This window comes from Ixodes scapularis, unplaced genomic scaffold (genome assembly GCF_016920785.2).
Source record: "Ixodes scapularis isolate PalLabHiFi unplaced genomic scaffold, ASM1692078v2 PGA_scaffold0__279_contigs__length_252992795, whole genome shotgun sequence".
In the NCBI taxonomy this organism is placed as follows: Eukaryota; Metazoa; Arthropoda; class Arachnida; order Ixodida; family Ixodidae; genus Ixodes; species Ixodes scapularis.
In genome coordinates, this window is record NW_024609835.1 from 128502108 (window position 1) to 128522309 (window position 20202).

Consider the following 20202-nt stretch of genomic DNA (forward strand, 5'->3'; position numbering starts at 1 on the left):
TGCGGATGTCGGTAACGCCACCGGCATCCACATCGTCATCGTCGTCATCACTGATGACGTCGCCGGCATCCACATCGTCATCGTCATCATCACTGATGACGTCACCGGCATCCACATCGTCATCGTCATCATCACTGATGACGTCACCGGCATCCGCATCGTCATCGTCATCATCACGGATGACGTCATCATCACTGATGACGTCACCGGCATCCACATCGTCATCGTCATCATCACTGATGACGTCACCGGCATCCACATCGTCATCGTCACTGATGACGTCATCATCACTGATGACGTCACCGGCATCCCCATCGTCATCGTCATCATCACTGATGACGTCACCGGCATCCACATCGTCATCGTCATCATCACTGATGACGTCATCGGGGGGTCACGCGACATCGGCGGGGGTCCGTGACCTCGGGGGTCACGTGACCTCCAGGAGGGGGTCACGTGACCTCAGGGGAGTCACGTGACCTCGAGGAGGGGGTTACGTGACCTCAGGGGAGTCACGTGACTTCGGGGGGTCACGTGACCTCGGGGGGGTCACGTGCCCCCCACGAAGTCAAGTGACCCCGGTGGGGGGCTCGCGCAGTGCATTTTGGGACATTTCCCATGATGCACCGCGCAATTACGCCGACGCCGACGGCGACGCGAACGGCGACGGCAACGCCGACGGCGACGCCGACGCCGCTCAAGCCGGAAACGGGCCCCTAAGAGCTGCGCTCTAAAAGTATTTGGAAATACAAATACAGGAATACATTTTAGGGAGGGCAGAAATACAAATACATAAGTACTGATACTGCAATACATTTTTTCGAATTTGTTTGAGACGCCAAATGAGATGAAGCTTGAAGTTGGAAGTGGAAGTTTTTGATCTCGAAGTTATTTTCCCGTAGGCTTGGCACTTTGCCTTGTAAGTGGTGGTTTCGGACGACGAGCAGTCTTCAATGGGCTCAAAAGAAACGTTCCATCAAGGACTGACCGCGGTCCCTTCCCTGACATTCTGTCTGTCTGCCGAGGGATGCGAAAAGACTTCGACCTCTAAATAAATTATATGTCATCCTAAATCCCATCAAAACGCCACCACGCCTCTGTCCACTAAGGACGGTCCTGTCAACATTGATCACATGACGTGACGGTGGAATGAACTGCTATTCTTGATCTGTAGGTGTGGTCTTCAGCATGAAACCTTACCACGCTGCTGTATGAAAGGACAATGCATACTTTCGTTGTAGGTTACCTCGTTGAAGATCGTGCAGGCAGTGTCATTTGTAATTTTTTAGAATAGTGGACCAGCTGAAGCATTCTGGAACACATGTCTTATCTTTTGTTACGGTTGAAAAAACAAAACAGTGGCATCGCTGTTGTGAAGGTCCTTCCTGCCGACCCTCCGCCACCGACGCATACATTGAAGTCCTCAAGTTTCGCCTAGCATCATCCAAACAGAGACCTCGTGAATTGCGGCCTGATATTTCCGGCACAGGTGTGAGCTCTCCAAGGAACAGCGCGCTCGAGACGAGTCGCAGGTGTACGAAGTCTGGGTTGACACAGCGAGACCACGTCTGGCCTACTTCCTGTGTTTCGGATCACCAGAGCAGCGGGTCACGTTCAAGTCGGCTTAAGACGTAACCTATAGCCGTGCAATATTATGGGCGCAGTCACAGACGCATATGTGTTGAACTTCACTGCGCGAGTTATCCTACAATTTCAAGTCAACCACTGCCAGACTCGTGCTGCAAGAAATCCCTGCCTAAGGACCTGCGGCAGAAGATGCTCTGACTCCACTCCTGACACTCCACCTAGTTCGAGTCCCCGACTACGCAACACTTCTCAGAAGAGAGAAGAGCACGCATAGAAAAATAGTTAGGACAATCGGAAGGAACCTTGGTCATGGTAACAATGCCCCAACATCTCCTTGACCCTAACGCCCTCAAAAGTAAAAAAAAAAAATGCGTTCGGATATTTTTTTTTTGGGGGGGGGAGGGGGGAAGGGGGGGAGTGTTTTTCAAGAAATGTAACGAAATACATTTCACACTGAATGTATCGCGATACAAAGAAACATTTAAAATGTATTTCGATACAGAAATACAGATACTGATGAGAAAAATGTATCGCGATACGGAAATACAGATACGAAATGTATTTCTAAAATACTATCGCGATACATTTGTATCGCGATACTGCCCAACCCTGGACTGCACCACAAGGGAAAATTACTTTCATTTCAAAGGGTTGGGGGGGGGGGGGGGGGGGAGGACGAGCGACAAGCACCTCACAGAGCAGTGTGGGGTGCTTGACGAAATTTTCCAAGGAGATTCTGTCTTGGCCGACAGAGGATTCACTATATCCGATGCAGTGAGTGTGCACCGTGCACGACTTGAGATTCCCGCATTTACAAGGGGCAAAGCGCAGCTGGCACCTTGTGCAATAGAGGCCACGCGAAACCTTGCGAATGTACGTATTCATGTCGAGCGCATGATTGGTTTGGTGCGGCGCAAGTATAGGATCTTGAAAAGCACCATACACTATAAGAAAAAAAGGAGGAGAAAGGTAGCAACAGCGACTGTTCCTCCTTGTTGCGGACAAGTTGCCCAGAAAAGGGAGGAACGGAAGTTCAGATCAAAGGAGAAGGTAGAGTTCCTCCTTGTTCAGTTGGCGCTGGGGTAAAACATCCCGCTACTGGTCAAAGGTTCGATCCCCAACGAGCGGGCTTTTTTTTGTTTTTGTTTTTCGTAATGTTTTTTTTTAATTTTTATTTACCAAAACACACATAAACAAACCCAGACCGATGAAAGGAAAATTAAAGTTTTTATTATTCACCGAGACGTTTTCCTCCTTCTCCAGGGAGACCGGAGAAAGCTTTCGCCCTCCCGACTCATCTTCTTTCGGTTTCGTTTTTCGAGCACATCGCGCACGTTGGTTAATAAATTAATGTTGAGTTGATTGAGCTTCAGGGGCAGCGAAGGCCGCCTGTAATTCCGCCTTCTAGTCCAAACGTGCAGAACATTTCGGTTGCATTGACGTTTTTACCGCTAATTTTATCAAGCGAGCTAACGAAGCCGCTAGAAACAGCGAAGTTCCGGAGCAGTGCCAGCAGCGCTACATACACTGGGTAAGACGGCCGTCTCCGATTTGCGGGACACACATGGAACTACAGTAGCGAAACCACGAGGAACTCTGTCGACGCTTTCGACGTTACGGAAATCGCAGGAACTGCGTCTAAGGCAGGCAGGTCTTCCTGCCGGCTGCCTGGGTGCCTTCCGTGCTGAGTTCGGTCCTGTTGTCCCGTGCCGAGTGCCAACCGGCGTTCAACGTGATTCTGTATTTCTGCGTGTCAGCAACATCGTCAACGTGGTTCTGTATTTCTGCGTGTCAGCGACATCGTGATGGCAGTGTTGTGGGTTGTGAATAGAAGACTGGAATTATCGCCGATGTGACCGTGCGTTCGCGTATCAGTGGTGTAACAACAAGATGAGATGACGTAAACTGTCGGACATTGATGTCGCTGGTCGGGCCGCGATCGGAGGGGGCGGGGTGTCGCAGGATGACATTCCGCTTTACATTAAAGAGTTTAAAATCACTTGAGGGATTAGCTGCAGTCGATCGACGTGTGGATAGTCATGTTGGAACGCTGGTCTGAACGGTAAGCTCCTATCGTACAGTGGCCAATGTGACTGTCAGTCCCTGAGAGCGATTGCGCTCTGAGGAAAAAACTGTGCAGTACGAAATTAAGACGGAAAGTACGTATATTTACAATGGAAGTTTAGCATAAAAAAACAGAAAAAAAACAGGTAAAATCGAAAAAAATACGCTATCCTTTAGTTTACTGTTTAAATATATTACGGTTCCTGTAGAAACTGCCCTCCAAGTGGCGCGCTGGGATGAGCGCTAGAAGGTTTCGAGCTCGCAACGGCGTAGCTCCGTACACTTAACACCTGCCGCAAATCGCGGCTTTGACTGCATTCAAGTTGATGGAAAACGATTTCTCTGCCCGTGAAGCATCACTTCCAGCTGAGTGAATATCCGCTCTACAGAGATTAATTCAAGACGGCAATTGCAGCCGTGCGCGAACAGCACAAATAGAAAAATACAAACACTGCAATAGAAATACTGGCTACGAAGGGCCGTGCGGGAAAACAAACTCATGGCTTGGAACCACATTGGAGCGGCTCGATTTATTGGCTTTCAAATAATTACGGCATGATCGAGCGTTTTCTTTTTAATAAGAGATTCATCCCCTGAGCCATTAAAATTGTCTCAGATGTATGACATTGCTGGAGAAAATGAACATGTTCGGAATATCTTTTATTGCTTAGGGCGTCACCGAAAAATTCCGTACGTTCAAAACGACCAGTATAAAACACGGAAACGCAGGGCTCGGGAGTAGTGATCGGGGTAGTGTGCTGTTGTATTGATGTTTGTATGTGCGATACCTGTGTATGCGTTCAATGCATGTTCACCTGATGCTTGTAGTGTGCGCGACGTGTCAACATGTGTTCGAGATTCCCGAAGAAAAGGAAACGCAATTGTGGCGTAAGGAAATAAAAATATTTTTTTGTAAAACATGAATTGGGCGGTACCTAGCGCCACCTAGCCTAGCTATGTGCGATTACTCTGCTTGATCCTGCCATCTAGTGGCAAGCGATTTAACATCCTTTTTACGCTACGCGGCTACGCCATAATTTCGTGTTACCGTGCTGAGGTAAGCCAAGAGGTTGCTTCGGATTTGCTTTTTTTTTTTTAGTGCGGCTTTTGGTTTTGCGGGCGAATGAGTTTCGCTCCTCCGTGATGTGCGGTTGACGCAACGGTTCACGAAGGAATTGTGGCTCGAGGAATAGCAAAGGTAAGACATAAAGTGCGCGAACTGGGTGCCGGTTGTCTCCGCTGAACATCGCAGTGCTGACGATGAGAAGACTGAGTGACTGCATGCTTTCGAAGCGTAAGTTTCTTTACCTGCAGGGGTAAAGAAACTTCGGAAATAAATACAGTTCGCGGAAAGCTCGTGTTACGTTTTTATTTGCTGCTCCTCTCGCTCCGTACAATAGACTTAGTGTTCTCGTTAAGCCTTACCGAGCTCGATTTGCTCGATTCGTGGCCGCCATAATGAGATGCAGTTGACGGAGGAACATTTGCTCCCCTGCTTAAGGGACAAAAGTTTCTCCCTTTCTGAAGGAACATATGTATCAAGAGCGTTCCTCCCTTTAGGGAGCACTATACTGACCTTTTTTTCTGAGAGTGTACCAGTTAAACTGCTTGTTGTGCGCAGTGACAATGCCACTGGTCTAGATAAGATTGTGGCAGTATGTGCTGCATTAACAAACATGTCCCCTTCCGTTGTGCCGTTTGGCTAGATCTTTCCAGTTGCTGTAAAACCCTTAAAGGGGTTATGACACGAAAATTAAACTGATAGATTATTATTGAAATGGAATGCTCATAGGCTACTTAGTATATACACCAAGTTATGCGATTTTTAAAGCTCTGGTAATTGTAATACTCAATTTACAAATTTTATAATTTTCATCTGGCGACCAGGCAACACTGTCCAAGTTAGTCATACCATGGTGTCCATAAACCTTGTGATCATGAACGCTGTCTCATTCTAGGCGCCCCCATGATCGTCCAGGCTCTCCTCGCCGTGGTACGATCAAAACTGCTCGTGCAACTCGGCAACCCGAACGCTATTCTCGCTCTCGCCCCCGGCCCGTTGACCTTCCACCCTGCATGCGCCTGCGAGATATTCCTAGACGACCGTGACCACAGCGAATTTGTCCGTAACTCGCCGTCGCTGGAGCTGGTAGCCAGCGGGCCGCAGTCAAAAAGAACAGCTTCCAACATTTCTTGATAGCAATCGCTCTCATCGCTGCTGCGGCTAATGTCCTACACTTTGACAAGGCGAGCGATGCCATAGACGTAATCGTCACGGACCGTATGCTCGAAACGCGGAAGGTAAACGAGGAAGCTGAAGTTCGAGACGCCAAGGGAGCCAAGTCTGTGAGTGCGTGCAAGGGGACACCGCGCGGGAGGCTGGCTACGTCGCCAGCCTTGCACTCTGCCCGGATCCGCCCCTCCGAGGGACCCGCATATAAATGAATTTATCCACGAAACTATCGCGCCATTTTTAAAACAAATTTAGCAGGATTATAGGAACATACAGTGGGTCCTAGCAGTATTGTCATCTCATTTTTTATTTTTGGCGTGTCATAACCCCTTTGTTCGCAAGTCCTTTTTTTCCAAAAAATAAAAAATTCGCGACATTTAAGGGTACGTGAAAATTTCAATCCCTAAGAGCTTCAATGCTGGCGTCTGGAATTCACGAAACTTAGTGGCCGCAATTATGTCCCCTGAGACAGATTTGCGAAAAATAGGGGCCACGAACATAAAGGGTTTTACAGTATGCAGCTTTAGTTCGACTTATGTCTACCTCTGGTGCAGTAAGAATTTATGTACCATGTGCATCAGAAGGAAACAAACCATTTTATTGTGCTACTTGCCGCAAGCTATAGATATAGGAAAGGAGGGTTTCTGAAAAAGTGGTAAGCATGAGCTGTACGTCGGCCTTTAACATGATAGGATTGTAAAATGTCGCGGCAACATTTAGGCACATAGCTGTAACATTTCTTTGTACTCATAACTTGCATACCCCCTTCCGTGTTTTAATTTTGTAAAGAATAAAGGTTTAGGAAAAATGTCTCATCCACAGAACAAAATGTAATGAACAATGTACTCATTTTCATTGTTTTCTTAACGTATACAGTCCTAGCACCACAAGTTGTACCAATGCTGTTTTGGTATTTGTGGTATGGATAAGAAAAAACAGGTTGAGAACTCCCTTTTGCTTTCTCTTACGTTGGTTATGCTGTTTACAGTCTGTCTTGGAATCTGTGTCACTTTCTGCTGTCTTTTAAACAAGAAAACTATGAGTAGATGCATATACTGCATTTCTATTAGGTCTTCCAGCATGTTATAATAAGTGTTTTCATGCAACTACCAAATAAATAAAGATAAGGATGAAACCAAAATTATAACATGACTAACCTTGGTTGTCTTTTTTCACTTTATGTGTGACTCATGCAGTGTATGGAACAGAGAGCTGTTTACAACTACATCAACTAGTGGACTAGGGGGAGGGATGGGACGGGGGGATGCCACCTGGACACTGGAACTTTGTTTAGGCGGTGTTACCCCCTCCCTCTTGTTTTATTCTTTGCTTTTATTTTCATTCACTTGCTCTGGGTGGCTGGCTGGCAGACGCTCATGCGTATAGGCCCAAGCCTATCTGCCTTGCCTTGCGAGCCTCCCAGATTACAAAACCTTCGGTAAAAATGATTATTGTGCCTGAAAATCTATGAATTATTTTCTGTTGACATGTTCACACAGTCACATTAGAAATAAATCCCAGAAATCAAATTCTTATAAGGACAGTTGACTTTTGTTAATTCTAAAGATGTAAGCCACAAGATTTACCACACGTGCAAACTTTATTAAAACGAATTGCACGCACTTCATCGCTCAAAATACATTCCATACTTGGGTAAAAAAAAAAAAAAAGTTAGGACGCTCACTGTTGCGTGTTTTTCAGAATTCTACTTCTCTTTTGTTTTGCAGTCGCCACAAAACCACTTTCGTGCCTTGGGGACTCTTTTCAAGTTCACACATGCGAAGTGAAACCACTGGTACTTGCATGACCCATTGTCACACTTGACCATTTCGCCAGATTCTGGTCCTTTGCAGTAGCAATAAATTTGACCAGTCGCATTTTCGTCCTCTTCGCTGTCCGAGCTTGATGTGCTGTCTGCGAGTGTGCCATCTTCTTGGATCTTTTTACTCCAGTACCTGAAGCTGATCTCCGGCAGAAGTGCACATAGAAAGAAGTCCGCACAGCTGGCAACCATCTCGCTGCAGAACTCTCTGTCTCTATAGATTCGCTGCCTAAACAGATATTTTGTAGTCCAAGCTACGAAGTCGCAGTATGTTCTCCCACAGACCAGCATTTCCATTTGTACTTGAAAATAGTACCTGTGGTCCGTTTTCAATGTCAACTTTCCACATTCCATGGTCAGGCAAGAGTTTTTTAGCTTGGGGATTTCTGAAGTCCAAGAATACTTGGCACGGTAAGGGCAGTTAATTTCCAGCACACCTTTTCCACAGCATGTGCAGCTCACCAGCCCATCTGGAGTTTCACCTAAGAATGGGTGCTCGGTGGACAAATGAAGTCCAGACTCTTCACACCTGAAGTTGTGGTGGATTGGTGCTATGTCCGCAATGTAGGCGTTTCTGGCCTTGCCCTCCTTTTCTCTTCCCCAAGCAACTTGAGGAGCCCAGAACTGTGTCTCCGAGAGTGTAGCAAATCCTCCTCACAAGAGAATGGGAGGGGTTGTCGACCGGCGTTCTACACATCGCCTGGCGTTGGAGGCCGTGACACGGCCTGCTCGGAATGCGAACCACTTCTCCGACGAGGCCTGCTTTTTCGTCTCCACTTCGATTGCAGCGGTTACCTGAAATACATTCCGGTACATTTGAAAGTAAACATATTCGACAGATATCTGCATGGTTTGGTGAGAGTTAAAGTCTCAAATTGTATCTCCAACCAAAAATTGAAAAGCAACCCGATGTTTTGAAAACCAACACGGTTTCTTCTTCAGGGGTGACTGAAGGCGCGCGGACACAGCAGCAGCTCCCAACCTCTTCGTCTTCAAAAAAGAAAAGAAAAGAAAAAAGCGAGAAGGAAAAATTAAAAAGGAGAAGTTAGGAAATTTAAAAAATCGTAAAATAACTTGTTAGTTATGAAGATGGTCGTCTCTTCAGCTTTTCCGTCAGGTCACGGAGGCCATGCGCGTACACGGAGGGCAGAGCGCCCAGCGACCTGTTTAGGTTTCCTGGCGTGTGCTGGATTTGCCACGATTCCAAGAAAAGTCTTCTTCGAAAATTGGGCTCTGTGTCCACCACGTGCGCGTTCGCGAAGTCGATGCGATGGTCTAGAGTATCGCAATGTTCGGCGATGGCGCTGCGCTCACTGTCAAACTTCCGCACGTCGTGCTTGTGTTGGCGGATACGCTCGGGAAAGTTCTTCGTCTCGCCGATGTAGGTTGCGGGGCACTCTGCGCAAGGAATGGTGTAAACCACGCCCTGTGCTTTTTCCTTTAATAGACGGTCTTTCGGTCTTGGCATAAACCTTCCCAGTGTGGACGTGGGCTTGTGGGCCACCAGAATTCCTTCCTTTCCCAGCACTGGTGCGAGCGCTTCGCTGGTTCCCTTTACGTAGGGAACGCTTATGCGCGCGACTCGATGGGGCTGTCGTTCCTCTATTGGCATCTGGTTTTGTCTGGCGAGACCTTGGCGTCGGGCGATGCGCTCAATAAAGCTACTAGAGTAGCCATTTTTGTTTAGATCTTCAATTATGGTCTTCTTCTCCTTCTTTCTATCGGCTTCCGACGAGCAGATAGTCGTTGCCCTACGGAGCAGGGTCGAAACCACTGAGGCCTTATGACTCGTTGGATGGTTGGAGTCAAAATCGAGGTACCGCCCGGTGTGTGTTGTTTTTCGGTACACCGCAAACGTCAGATCTTGTCCTCGTCGGTTCACCAGCACATCAAGGAACGGCAAGGTGCCATCCGTCTCATATTCCACGGTAAATTTTGATTTTGAAACCTATCTGTACCTTACATCAATACCTGCTTCGCGAAACTGAGCTGTTTACGTCACTTTAACATTTCAAGCTACTTTTCTCCAGAGATGAGTAACATTTCACATAATGCAATAATGACATTGCGTCATCCGCTTTTTCTTTCTCCCGAGTCATCCTAATGCCAGATGCATGTTGTCATCAACCAACATACTACTCCTTTATGCATGAGGAATGCTGTCAAGCACTATCGACGTTTCTTTGTCTTGCCAAAAATAATTGTCAACCGGCGTTGGCAATATTTCTTGCACAGTATTTACCACAGTGCACCGAATCGCATACATTGTGGCGGCAAGTACATTATGGTGCGGAAAATAACTGTGAACGTAGAGCTGCAACGGAAAAAGAGTAGCACAAGTGAGCGACGACCGGAGCGGCAAAATCGTGACGCGCAGTGCTATGGTTCCCGAGCACGCCAATAGCAAGAGTGCCAGTCACGTTCCGTGTCTCAACACGGGGGTGGCCGACAGAAAGCAGCCCATCCTAAAGCCCGCATTTGAAATGCTATCTTATTCCTGAATTTTCTGCCGGCCACCCCCGCGTTGAGACACTGAACGTGACTGGCGCTCTCGCTATTGGCGCGATAGGGAACGATAGCGTCGCATGCCGCCATTTTGCCGCTCCGGTCATCAGTCACTTGTGCTACTCTTTTTCCGTTGCAGCTGTACCATCATGTCATTCAGTGCACCCGATGCAGTTTTAGCACCTGGGCCCAACAACTAGAAGAAAAGTTTTACAGGACTACTGCATGATCTCAACATTTGAGTTGGAAATTGTAATTGGGTGAATTCCACACATGCACCTGAATTTATGGAATTTCTTGATTTCTTCTCTAAAGTTGTGGCAACACAAGGAGACTGACGAGACTATATATGCTTTTTTTTTTTTTGGCCTGTTTGGGTGCGAAGCCTAGGACAGATGTCTAGTTCACGCCCCTTGAGCAGGCCACAGTAGCAGCATCTTTACTGGGTTTGCTAAAAGTAACAAGCAGAATAAAGAAAAAAAACCTACCTCGGGATCAAGCGCTAGGCTGTCCGCCATGTCCCGGCACTCTGCTATGACCTCCTCCCACGTAGCCGGCATGTCGTCCCTCCAAAGGCTTGTCAGTATGGCACTGGGAAACTTCGTGGCCACTGGTATATACTCGTCGACATAGTCCTCCTTCAATGCCAGCAATGCTGGCCGACAACCACTCTGGTGACAGGCCGCAAGAAACGTTGCCCACTCTTCGTCTGTTGCACCCAGGGGTACACTGGAGCTGGTCTTTGCGGTGGGCCGTCTTTCCCCGTCTAGAATTCTTTTCTTCATTTTCGCTGACGAAAAGTCAATCTTCGCAATGGGGACACATTCAAGTACCTGCATTCGTGGTGGTAGCCAGGCGTTTGCTTGGTCTGTACAGGCCAGGCTGCTTGTTCTCCTCACCACCGCTTCCAAGTAAAACAGTACTGCTCCTACGTGGGAGCAAGCTTCACCCAGACCTGCCATGCAGGTACAGTGCGCTCCTTGCACTTGGCCATCGAGCTTGAGGAGCAGCCAAGGTCTCAGTAAGGCCTCTCTCATCGACTGCGAGTGACGAACCTGAAAGAGATGTGTTGTTTTCAGTTTAGAGACAAAAAGTAACCGCCCATGCAGCACCCTTCATCTGTCATCACTTGGTTCAACCTAGCCAAGCAAATGCCAGGCGGCTGCAGATTCTGAGTGGTGGTGTTTGAGCAATGCAGCAATAAACAAGAGATTTATCCTAAGATTCAACCGAAAAACAGCACAACTCAAGGTAAGAAATAAGTGGTTTGCTGCTGATAACCAAGACTTTTGCTTACCTTCCCCATGACCACGACGTTGTTGTCAGGAAGCACGCTGATCTAGGGTTCTTGGACCCAGCCGCTCGCCAAAAAGTTGTGCGACTCAAGGGACTTGTAGGCTTTCAGCTCCTCCCTTGTCACGAAGCTTGTTTCATGAACAAGGTAGTCTTTGATATTGGTGAATTCCACATTCGGATAGAGACTCGTGTCGCGCACCATCTCATCGTCTCGTAGGTCGAAGGGGTCGATGCCGTGGCACCGCTTGACTTTGCTCACATAACGGTCTTTCTCACGTCCAGAAAGACGCTCTGCGTAGTCACTGAGCCGCATTGCTCATTGACTGCTCACACGGAAGCCGCACGGTACGTTTTTGAAGAGACGAACACCGTAGGCACGACGCACGACACCAACGTTGCACGACACGGAGCCGATGGAGCAACCAAAATCACACGGCCGAAACGTATCGAGTCCGCTAGCCACAAAAACAAAGCAAAAAATAATCGCACCGTGCTACAAAACAACCAAAGTAGAAAAAAAAGTTCTTGCGCAAGAGTGACCACCGTGGGCACGTCGCAAAACCGACTGCCGCAGCAGACAAGTCAGCTAGCGACAACAACGAACAAAGAATAGGAACACAGTGTTACAAAAGCACCGAAGTAGAGAAATAACACTTAGTTTCGACTAAAACTCTTCGAAAGGAACGGTCAGACGAGAGGCGACACGCAATATGACCCTTAAGGGACGAGAAAAGAGACCTCGAAGATGGCGACCGCGGCGGTCGATGCCAGCGCAGCTAGCGAGTGACGTCAAGTGAACGTCACCTATAGTACGGTAAACCCGCAAACTAACAGCTATGGGCAGCAAAAGCTTAATGGTACGTTCGCTGAGCAAATAAAACTGAGTACGGGAGATACATACTCACCTGTCTTTTCTTGAAAAAAAAATGAACAAACAAAAATTGAGGGTCTTAGCATTTGCGCTGTTCATGCACCATTGGGATATGGCCACGTAAAATGCACCTCTTAACAGTCTCTGAAAGTTTGCACCAAAATATTCATCGAGTTCGAGAGGCGCGCGGAACGCCGGAGAGCGAAGCCACGCTCGCACGATCCTTGGGTAAACGAAACCACGCGACACCGCCGTCCGCCGTTACGAAGTTTCAAATTTGGGCGAGGAGAGCAGCGGCGCCTTCCAAGGCCCAGGACGCCAGCGAGGCCAGCGGGTCGGTTTAGAGTTTTGGTTTCAGACCGAAAACAGAACAAACAGAAAGAAATATATAAAATAAATTGCATTTTATTTCCATGGTGAAGTGAAGACGTTTCGTTAAAATTACTGTTATCAAACAAAGTTCCATATTTGTATTTTTGTTTTAATGAGAGCCCCCCACCACCCAAGCGCTGCTGCCGGTGGCGACGCTATACACAGCGCCGCTGATGGTGGCGACGCTAATGTCAGCGCTGCGAAACTTCGCCGTTTCTAGCGGCTTCGTTTGCTCGTTTGATAAAAGTAGCGATAAAAACGTCAATGCAACCGAAATGTTTTGCACGTTTAGACTAGAAGACGGAATTACAGGCGCCCTTCGCTGCCGCTGAAGCTCAATCAACTTTACAGCTATTTATTAAACAACGTGCGCGACCTGCTCGAAAAACGAAACCGAAAGAACATGAATCGGGAAGGCGAAAGCTTGCTCCCGTCTGCCTGGAGAAGGAGAAAAACGTTTCGTTCCTCCCCTTTTCTTGTGTCCGCTTGGGGGCGCGTCATTAGAATGGAGGAAGACGCGCCGTGGCTACTTTTTTCCTCCATTTTTTCTTACAGTGCACTGCTAGTTTAAGTACTGACGGATCGCCAGTATTCAAGTCCACAAAAACTCCATGTGGCCCATTTATGTGATGCTCATTGAATCGCCCCCCATCCTCCGGTGGAAGAACCTCTTACTTGGTGAGATCTGGTTTGTCAAGAAAATGCCGAACACGTCACTCTTCCTGGAGGGGTTTGAGGAACACTTTCGCAAAATCGGCTCAAGCAAGTTGGTTTGCCGCAAGAATGTACAGGCTCTCCAATCCCAAGTCTACGCTGTGTGTTGCATCGCGGATGCTCCTGGCAGACCAGCTGTGCAAAACCGCAAGCAGTTCAACGGCTAATATGGCTGCCCATGGTGCTACCACAAGGAAACTCTGGGTGATGGTAAGTATATATATACCGCAAAGGTTCCTTGTCCTTCAGAACATAAACTTTTATCTCCGGAGACCATAATTCAGTTTAAATCTGCAGTTAAAGAATATATAGTGCTGGCCAGCTTAGAAACCTTCATACCACTTGCAAAATAAATGCTGTTGTTTCAAGGGAAATGGCTGTTGCTCTGCTGTACTTCTAATCTATTGATGCTCGGTACGAAGTCAAAGTCAGCAAATTGTTCAACTTGGCAAACAGCGAGAGCTATGGCCCCTAGCGAACTAATCCAAGCGTCGGAGCAGGGCTTGTGACAATGTACCATAAAAGAGTTCTGCAGCTTTTCAGAGCTGCTCTTCTTATACCCCAGTCAGTCAGGAAAGTAAATGTCATTTTGATCGAATGCCATTTCACCGCTCAGCGAATCAGCTCGTGATCCTCGTTGTGTACGTCACGCGTGCACGCGCAGCGCGGTGTATTAAAGACGCGGATCGGCCAAGCTGTGATGTCATTTTGCTTAAATGTCATTTGAAGAACCCGTCTGCCAGAGGAATTAGCTTATTTATACTTTAGCAACTTGGCTTGGATCGTTCAGTTGCGGAACCCAGCCATAAGACAAGTCCTGAGAGCGTCGTTCAGGAATGCCGCAGACGCACATCCCGATGGCAGTCGTTTTAGCTCTACTGCTGAAACTTCCACCGATTTGCCGTCTTGTTGCAAAAAATATAGTTACATTTTGACCTTTTTGTGATTACCATGTCATCATGCCAGAGGCCTAGCTCCCAAGATGGCTGCTCTATATTTATCCGTGTTGATGTTTTCACCACCTTCATATCTGATTAAAGAAACCTACAAAAAAATGAAGTGCGTGTACGACAGAATGCAAAGGTAGTCTGAATGTTGTTTATTTGCGCTTAATGTAAAATAAGACGACAGATGCAATCAACGAGGCAGGATGTCACTTTTCACGAGACCGCCTCCACGCCTCTGCTATTGAGTGACACACATTCTGCGCAGCAGCAAAACCGCCCACCATCACTAAAACGAAGGGAACGGCGATTAGCTGAAAATGGCCCCATTATCTCTGATTTACATTGAGTACTGGTTGTGACAGAGCGCAGTGGCGTACAAACTTGTTTTTGAGTGGGAGGACAAACCAGAACCCCCCCCCCCCCCCCCCCGGGGCCGGGGGCGGTGCCCCTGGTATCCCTTGGGCGCCACCGACCAGTGTTCACCCTGCCCAGTGGCGGATGGTTCGGGGGGGGGGGGGGGGGCAGAACACATGCCTTGCCCCCCCACTCTGAGAACTGGTGGGGGGGGGGGGGGTCCAGCGCCCCCCTTGCCCCCCCGGTTGGTACGCTCATGATAGAGTGTGATGGTTCATTATCTCAGCAGTTGCATCTTTCTTCTTTCTAGGCACTCTGAAGTACTGCTACAGTTCCAGTATGATTGAAAAGATGCAGGGAGGCGTGCTGCAGGACGTGAAAGCGGCTGTGATGATAGGCACCATGAAGCACGGCATGTAGGGAGCGAGCCCTTTTGAAAGACATCAAGGTTTTGACTTGGTTTGGGGAGTAGTGTCCGATCATATGCATTGTGTACTTGAAGGTCTTGCGAAACAATTGACAGAGTAGTTGTTTACTAGTACAGGCGTGCCTTTCTACTCAGAAAACCAGACGGCTGCTGTAGACCGTAGACTAGCAAGAATCCGTCCCCCCAATCTTTTCGCTCGGCCCACGCGATCCGTTAGAGAAAGAGCTCTGTGGAAGACCAAAGAATATAGATAGTGGCTGGTGTACTACGCTATGCCCAGTGTTGGGTAAGCTACTCTTTAAAAGTGTTTAGTTACAGTTAAAGTTACTTTCCTAACAATGTATTTAGGTTATAGGTATTTAAAAATCTAAGTAACGCGTTACAGCTAGAGTTACTTCGGCAGAGTAACTTAGTTACTTTCAAGATACTCGTATGTGTATGCAACTATGAAGACATAGATGACAGAATAATATTAACAACATTTACATTTATTTGGAAATTTATTAAAACTCTAAACTTTTCGAGATATATTTAATAACGCCGTGCTATTACTTACTCTATGTTGTATCGAAGAAGCAACTGCTTTTCAAAGCTGTTGTCGCTTAGCTTTCCCCTCTCAATGCTGAAAACGTCCTGCCCCTTGCTGAAAAGACGTTCAACAGGTGGTCTAGAAGGAAGTGAGGCATTGAGGCGTAAAACGATGTTCTTAATGCTGGAAAAGTCGTTGAGGCTGGATAACACCGTCGATGAGGTGTCACTCTTCTATCGCTGTGCCTCACTGGTCAACTCAACATTTGGACGCACTCGCAAGAAGGAGTCGTTGTCGTCGTCATCATAGCATATTGGCTCCCGTGTAACTTCGTCCGAAGGGCGCAGTGCCCTATACATTCCTCCTCAAGACGCAACAGAGAACGCGTTTTCTGCGCTTCATCCATACATGACATTTTAAATTTTGGATGCACCGCTCTAGCCAAAAGGAGCTAGTCGAACCTGAGGTCTTCAGAAAATATACAAATGAAATAAAAACATTTACTTACACGTATAACATTAAAAATTAAAACCAAACGTTTCACGAGCGTGTCGCAGTAGAAGTGCAGTAGCTGTTACGTCCACGGTATTCGGCATATGATGCGTGCCTTAATAAAAAAAATTGCAGGATTATTGTGGCCAATGCCCTTTAGGACTAATATATATTAAACATTTTGAACCGTTTTGCTTATAATTTAATGAAAATGTGTGCATTCCTTATTTTGGCTATCGTGAATGAGGTTTCCTGACAGACGTAACTTTCTTCAAAAAGGTGCTAATAAAGAGGTCGTACATTTTCCAAAGAATAAGAAACTTATCTCGTCCTCACTGCGACCTTTACTGTGTCTACAAGCGAGCTGCAAAACTTGAGCGTAGGCACTGCATGTAGCTGCCGCATCAGCGCCACCATTGTCGGCACCAAAGCGCCCATGAACATGTACTGTTCACCTTGTAGGATGTCGAGCGCCTTGGCAACTCCTTTTATGGTCCAAGGAATAAACAAGCACATTACAAATATCGCAAAGACGGGAGAGAGCTTTTGGGCATACCTGGTAATACTCCTCGATAAACTTCTGATCGTCCTTTAGTAGACGCGGCAGTGCGAGGGCGTCGCAGACAGCCTCGAACTTGTCCTTCTGGGCCTCGTCAACAAACTTCATTGCATGATAGAGTGAATTCCAGCGAGTAGTGTTAGAAACCGCAAAGTATCTCTCTTGTTTTTTGTTTTTTTTTCTACTTCCGCCGCTCGGGTGGACTGGCCCTGCTTATTCCAAACAATTCCAAACACGGTCGTTGCCATCTGACGGTACGTGCTGATCGTGCATCCTTTGCCTACGTCCTCAGTCGACACTAAGTTCAAAGTATGCGTGGCACATCTTTAGTGCTTAGGCAGGTGCAGCACTTCGCCTGAGGAGTTGTTCATCACAGGGCGAACATTCATGAGGCTGGTGAGGTCTTCGGCAGTCGGGGTGCCTGCTTCCTGATCCTCGTGTGCCATCACTTCAAAGTGACTAATTAAAAGAAAAATGAAAGTAGATCCAAAATATGCCATAGTCAATTGATAAGAAACCTAGACACTCGAAGTCTCATTGACGTAACCTACGATTTCGCTGCTTACGATATCAAGGGCACACCCAACGCTATACTTCTGCCGCGTTTTGATGATAATTTAGACGGGAAAGATGGTCTGGCGAAATTAATGTAATTTAGCCCGAGCCAAGAACCCCACTGACCTCCAGCTGCACCTTTCAGACAATTTAAATGAGTGAGAGAAATAATCTTGGATAGTCTGAATGTCAAGGATTTTACACTAGCGTACATATACAAGTGTGACTTAAAGCCACTGGGCCAGCAAATGAAACAATCTTTATTTCTTGCTTTATTTTTGCTTTTGCTGTCAAAGGCCTAAGTCTCTTTTGATCTACAGGCTGAACGCCACTGTAGCCATAAAGAGAGACAGGGTTCATTTTTACGAGAAGTAACTGTAACTTTGCCGTTACTATTTAGTTACTTTTACAAAAAAGTACTTACGTTATCGTTACAGATGCTTTTAGAAAAGTAACGAGTTACAGTTACAAGATACCGAAAAAAGTAACGAGATACAGATTCTCGATACTAGTAACGTGATATTACCCAAGTCTGGCCTATGCCGTGCCGTCATAGCATACCTCAACGCCATTACCTTGCACACCTCATGCACTTGTGTCAGGCAGTGTTTCCGCTGTTACAGAAAAGTGTCCACAGGGATGACGTCCAAGCTGCCGAAAGGCTTTCCGCACGTTCCCTCCGACAAGTATCCTCCCTTTATGGCCAATCTAAAGAAACATCCAACATACATCTGCTTATGCATCGCCCACAAGTGCAATGCAGCTTGGTCATCTGTGAGCTACATCAATGTTCCCATTCGAAAGAGCCAATGGTGCACATCTGCGCCTTGGAACCGCTGCTAAAGGTGTTCCTTCACAGGTTACTGAGATGTGGGTTATGAAACAGACACTGGCACGATCTGGTGAAATGACTGATCTCCCAGCTAACTTTGGCCAACTCTTTCGCGCGTTTCTCAACATTCAGAATGTCTCGAAGGACGGTGTTCTGGGCGTTCCGCAGGAAGTGTCGTTGACAGCTGCTGTGGAAAGCTTTCTTGAATGCCACTTTGGCCATCTAGCTACACATGAAAGACATCTGAGAAGAAGGGTAAAGGGGTTCGAAGTCCTCAGTCGTGAGTACACTCGTCCCAAAGAGACACGCGCGCAATTTGTAAAGATGCAAGATGGTACATATTGTGAAATTCAGGCTATCTACAGGACTCTAACGACTGGTGAATTTTTTTTGTTGGTGCCTGATTTTTTATTATTTTGTAACTGGCAGTGTCAAGTACCTAAATAGCTGGAATGTTCCTCCTAATGAGGAGGAATTAGTTCTCCTCTAATCAGCTTGAAGTAACCTGTGTGTTCATTGAACTTGTTGATATTCGTGCGGCATGCCTAACTTATATGAGAAATAATAATTTGGGTTGAAAGGGGAAGGGCATGAAATTTGTTTATGCTTGCTATTGCGAAGAAGCCTGGAAGCCTTGGAGTGACAGACGGTATTTCACCAAGAGTTTGCTTCGTCAGAAGCTAAGCCTATCGGCGAAATGTTGGGTGCCACTCTAAAGCTTTCTAATGGCAGCTTTCAAAGTTCTCACTTCAAGCTTCGACCATCCTCATGCTTTGTGCGGACTCCATGCCGCAGTTTAATAAGTGAACAGCGTTCAGTGTTCTTGACACCTGTTTGTGTTGTACCAGCGTGCGGTCACGTATCGCTATGGTTATTGAGTGAGTCTCCTTTTGATACAGTTCATGTACCTTGTTTTTGATAAACTTGTCCAATAAAACTAATTGACATGCACGAACGTTGAATCAGACTTGTAGCTATTATATTAACAATGTAGTGAATTACAACTCCTTCACATTAAAAGTAACAAATTATCGTTAACAAATCTTGGTTGTAAACAGTGATCGATTAATTACATTGTTACTTGACTGGATTAGTTAACTCTGGCGGGCGCTAAACGGTGAAACCAACTTGTCAATTATGATACGAAACAATTTTAACAAAGAAAGTTTGAAAAATGCCTTTGAAGACAGAGTAGTCACATCCACTGAGTCACTTCAAGCCTGTTGTCACGAGTTAATTTCAGAAGGTACTGCCAACTGGTGCCTCCCAGGGATAATTAAACACCGTGATAGCAGGGTTGGGCGAATATTCGAAATTTCGAACAGTAGTTTCGAATGATATACTACTCTATATTTGCTTCAAAAAGAACGGCAATATTCGTGTTTTCGACGTGTGGGATGCGGTGGGTCAGTTCCGTTGAGTGCGCTTCTTACTGAGCACTGGTGCACTGCGGAGAAGCAATACCCATGAAAGGGAGCTCCGCGGGTGTTGCTTCTCTGCATTACATCGGTGCTCGGTAAGAAGCGCACTCAACAGGGTAACCCGCCGCGATAAACACTTGGGAAAATAGTAATATCGCAATTGCGTGCTTCGAAGAAAAGCATGCATTGAAAGTGGGATGGTGCACTCGTGCCGGCTGTATATCAAAATAAATAGAAACTTTGTAAATGTGTACATTTACATTGTAGTAAAAGTTTCAAAATTAAACTGACTGTTATGCAAGAGTAAACTATGTTAGGCAAAGATGCCCTTACTACCTCCGGTCCTCATGCGCGATTCATACTTTTTTAACTCCAGAGTAAAGAAAGAATATTTTATATAGCAAGATTTGTAAATTCACTAAATTGGGTATAGTTGGCCATCTTTATAGGATTTATTTTATGTCAAATCCATCGTTTACTTGCCATCCTAAGACATCATAACTTCTAAGGTCATAGTTCATAAATATAAATAAAATATACTTGGTTTATAAGCGAACAAGTGGAACAACCTTCACGAGTTTGACTGGGTTTTCGTCTAACCATTATGCAATGATAGTGAAAG

The 20202-nt window shown here is 46.5% G+C and overlaps 2 pseudogenes; both read left to right on the plus strand.

Annotated features, from left to right (window-relative positions):
* The window catches only part of LOC120850608, a 39922-nt pseudogene extending 26291 nt beyond the window's left edge, over positions 1-13631 (plus strand).
* Positions 13632-15104: 1473 nt separating this feature from the next.
* On the plus strand, positions 15105-18649 carry LOC115310964 (annotated as a pseudogene).
* Positions 18650-20202: the final 1553 nt, after the last annotated feature.